This window comes from Vulpes lagopus, chromosome 13, assembly GCF_018345385.1.
Source record: "Vulpes lagopus strain Blue_001 chromosome 13, ASM1834538v1, whole genome shotgun sequence".
NCBI lineage: Eukaryota > Metazoa > Chordata > Mammalia > Carnivora > Canidae > Vulpes > Vulpes lagopus.
Genome location: NC_054836.1, coordinates 34,117,613 through 34,122,197, shown reverse-complemented (window position 1 = coordinate 34,122,197; position 4,585 = coordinate 34,117,613). Strand labels below are relative to the sequence as shown.

The following is a 4,585-nucleotide window of genomic DNA, read 5'->3' as shown; positions in this document are numbered from 1 at the left end:
GACCATTATTCTGGAAATGCCTTTTTTATTGTTAGAATTACAGTTTGGTTAGATGGAGGAATATTATGACATATTTGAGTTTAGTTTCTAAAAAACTATACTAATGTTTTAGTCATTTCTAAAATTATAGTCTAATGAAATTTTCTGAGATGTTTCTTTTTCTACTAGAATAACATAAGGAGGCTCTTGTCACAAGCATAAATGTTTGTGTGTGTGTATGTTTTAAGTAAAATATGGAACATTTCATGAATTTACATGTCATTCTTGCACAAGGGCCTTGCTAATCTCTGTATCATTCCAATTTTAGTATATATGCTGCTAAAGCAAGCACATTAATGTGATTTTTATTAAACAATAAAAGCAGTACTGCAATTCATTCTCAGTTTAAAAGGAAAGACTTTCTTCTTAGATTTTATATTAGATAGTATCAGTTTTTTCAGATTTGTTTCTCAGATTAAAAAGATTATTGTATATTATGTATTTTGAATAATCAGAAAGGAAATGTATAAATAAATATGGGTATATAATATAAGGATGTAAAGGGTATTTGCTATACAATCTAGATGGTGATTATTAATAATTTATATGAGAAATGATAAATGTTCTGAGTAAACAGCCATAGAAATGGAAAAGACAGCTTTAAGTCCTGTGATATTTAGTCTAGAAGCCTCAACTGTTTCTTCCTTGTGTAGTATAACATACTACATAAATAAATGGAGAGATAGTATGTTGATATTGATGTATACGTAGCACATTGAAGTGAAGATATTTTTGGGGCAAAGGAAAAATCTTGTTTGAAACTTGGAAAAATGTTGTGGGGTTTATGTGTGTCAGCTGAGCACTCATTGTACACCAACTGTGGGAGGAATAATGGCAATGGAGAGGCTGCTTTAGAAAAGAGGAATGTACAAAGGAGAGCAAGCATGGATGGAGCTCTTGGAACCACTAATATTTAAGAGATACACAGAGAACTAAATAGACAAGGAATACTCAGAGAAATGAGAGAAAAACTAGAAAAGAGTCAAGAAACCCAAACAAAGAAAGGATTTTAAAGATGATGTAGTTATCAAATAATTAGGAAAACAATGCTAACTTTAGTGAGAATAGTTTCAATAGTTGGGATAGAAGCAGCAGGCTCAAGAAAGAATGTGAAATGAGGGACTAAAGATAATAAAGGCTGATAATTCTTTTGAGAAACATGGCTGTGAGAGAAAGGAGAAGGAAATGGAGCAGCAGCTAGAAATAGTGATTAGAATCCCCCCCCCCACTTCTTCTTCCTTTCTTTCTCCCTCCTATTCTCCTTCCTCTATTTTATCTTCTCTTCTCTTTTTGTTTTTCAATGAGACAAAGGAGTTAGGATAATGGTTTGCAGTCAAAGTTTAAGATTCTGAAGGTTAGTTAATTCTAGAGGTTGATTAGACCCATGGTATGCCTTTGGAATTACACTGTGGAAGTGGAGGCAAAGATCTTTGGAATAGAGAAAGTCTATTAAGTAGCTCAGATGTAGGGTAAAATGGATGGAGACTGTGGATCAGATGACAATGCTCTCAGTAAATGTTGGAGAATGTCTAAAGATTAGAAGATGAGAGCAGCAGGTTCAGGTAAATGGATGTAAAGCCAAACATTATGAGATTAAAAGAAGCTTCTTAAATGAAAATAAATGTGCAATAAATAGGAAGTGGCAGTAGAAAGCCAGAAAGATGCCATCCCTGCCTCCAGGGCTGAGATGTTCATGGTGACTTATGGGAGAATGTGCAGCCCATATTAGAGAAGTCAACATGAGAAGAACTGATTTGCCATCAAAGTTAGATTTCTGGTAAAAGAGAGCATAGAGGATACGCCCTGAGAGAGTTTAAAGATTCAAGGATGTAGAGAATTTGAATTTGATTGGTTGTTTTGAGAATGGATTCTAAAGGCCCCTAACACCAGAAGTGGCAGCATTTGGAGGGAAAGGACCAGAGGGAAGGTGGGACACTAGGACTAATGAGCTTGATCTATAGTGACAAGATGCTTAGTGACATAGGAAGTTGTGAATTAACCAGAAGTGATGTAGATAGAATACCATGTAATTAGTGGAAATTTGGTCTTAAATAATTTTGATAGTGGCAGAGACCCAAGTTTTCAGAAATCTGATTTCATAGATATCCCTACTGGTACTGAACTGAAGCATCTTGCCAGGAAGTCATTGGTGATCATTAAGCCCTCCTGTTGCTTCTTACCCTCTAGCATGTGCCAAATAGGTCCAGGCTTCAGGAGGAAAGAATAGTTGTTATAGTTAGTGGCAGTCAGTATAGTGACTAAATGTAGTGATTCCATTTTGCCCACTTCTCCCTCAGTGAGATCTATAGGAATCTGAGAGATGCTTTTGAGAAACCTGTGGTTGATCAATGGGATTGTTGAGGAATGCTTATTTCCATCTGTTTCTCCACAGGAGCTAGCTAAAATTCCCCAGTAGCCTCGTAACTCAGAGTTAGTCCCTTTCAGTTCTAAGAGGGAAGAAGTAGGGATTTCCCAAAGGGAAAGGAGAATCCCCTGTTGCAGTCCCACTATTGTTCATAATCATAAACAAAGGGACAAAATTCCTTAGGTCAGAGTGAATTTTCATACCTTACACCAGAACTTCACTGGGCATGTATGCTCATACTTCATACTTCAAACCTCAGAAACTACATCTGGGAATTTATATTACTTTTTGCAGGTATGATAAGGTAAGATCTCATTCTTACCTAATAGATTGTGGTTCTTTTAAAAAAAATTATGTGGACTTATCTTTTTTTTTTTTCAGAAATGACTCACATGGTATTTACTTCTTCTTCTTGCTTTTTACTTCTTGCTTTTCCTTGATATCTAAGTTGGGACTGTGAGAGCAAATACTTTGGTTACTACAGGCAATATTTCTAGGCAAGGAAAATCATTCCTGTCAATAGACATTTCATAGAATCCATAAGGGAAGCATACTCCTATTGTATTTGAGACAGGGTTTCACTAAGTGGAATGAATAATCCTAAGAAGGAAAGCTGAAAATGAAAATTATTAAAAATTTTCAATATCAATTTTTCAGCATATGTATTAGAGTATAGTTTGGAAACACTGAAAAAAAGACTCAAAATTGTACAAATGTATTGAGGAAACAGTAGGACAATGGTCCTAGCATCATCTTTCATCTTCAATTTAGAAAGTATTTTATGAAAGTTATATTCTTATTCCAATGAGTCACTGTATTTATTGCAAGGACAGAAAGCTAATGATGACTCTTAACAAGGCCTATCTGGGCATGAGAGGATTCTGAGAAGATGGTACAGTAGGAAGCATTATGAATCCATCTTCTCACTCATAAAATAGGTACACTGGCAGAATGTGTCTAATATAACTATTTTGTATCTCCGGAGCCTACCGAGGGCTTGCTACTTTCAGAGAAAAGCTTGGGCATTAATTTATGCCTAATTTCAGCCAGTTTCAGCACTAATCATCTTCCCATACCTACTCTTCAGCCGATGGCAGACAGCTGTGCATTTGTTCCTAAATCATCTTACACACAGTTTGCAGCAACCAGAGTGACAGTAAAGACACTGTCCTCCACGTATCAGGGACCTGTTCTCTTGATTGCTGATTGTTGCTTCTGATCATGGATATGCAGACACAGAATTGGGTAGCTATTGATGCTACACCTCTGCTTATCTTTGGAAGCCCCCCCCCCCTTTCAGCTGAAGTGACTTCCAGGAGATTTAAAGGGCTGGCACCTCCTCCCCGTTAACACACACAATTTACCTCTTTTTTTTTTTTTCTATTTTGGGAACCAGACATTAAAGAGTAGGGTATTCGGACAGCCCAGGTGGCTCAGCATTTTATCCGTCTTCAGCCCAGGGTGTGATCCTGGAGTCCAGGGATCGAGTCCTACATCAGGCTCCCTGCATGGAACCTCTCTCTCTCTCTCTCTCTCTCTCATGAATAAATAAATAAATAAATAAATAAAATCTTTAAAAAATAAATAAAGACTAGGGTATTCAAAAATCAATCATATATGAGGGAAAATGGAAAGTCACCACATATGGCCAGGGAAAGGTGCAGACTCAGTTAAGACCTCGTAAGGCCTTAAGTCCACACATCATACTGATCCTTGGCGTGGAGAAGCCTATACCAATCAAAACCAAACTAAACACCCCAGGAAACCATGGAGAAGTGTGAGAATATAATTTTCATGATTATCACATTATTAAATTCAAGTGTCTCATTTTCAAATTAAAATCCAAGGCATATGAATAAATAGGAAAATATGTCCCATTCAAAGAAAGACAAGAAACCAACAGGAACTTTCCCTGGGAAAGACCTGATGGCAGATCTACTGGAAAAGGACTTTATAACAACTTTTAGCTCAGAAAACTAAAGAAATATGTGAGAAATCAAAAAATGATGTATGAATAAAATGGAACTATAAATAAAAAATAAGAAACCTTAAAAAAAGCCAAAAAGAGTAGGACTTGAGGCCTTTCTTCCAGAAAACAAGGACTTGATTGTCAGGCCTATATTAGGTTCTGAACCTTAATGCCATGTATTTGTACTTGTTAAAAATTGTTTCAGTGAGGGA

General features: G+C 36.3%; 1 pseudogene; it reads right to left on the bottom strand.

Annotated features, from left to right (window-relative positions):
• Positions 1-227: 227 nt before the first annotated feature.
• Positions 228-327, bottom strand: LOC121475179 (annotated as a pseudogene).
• Positions 328-4,585: the final 4,258 nt, after the last annotated feature.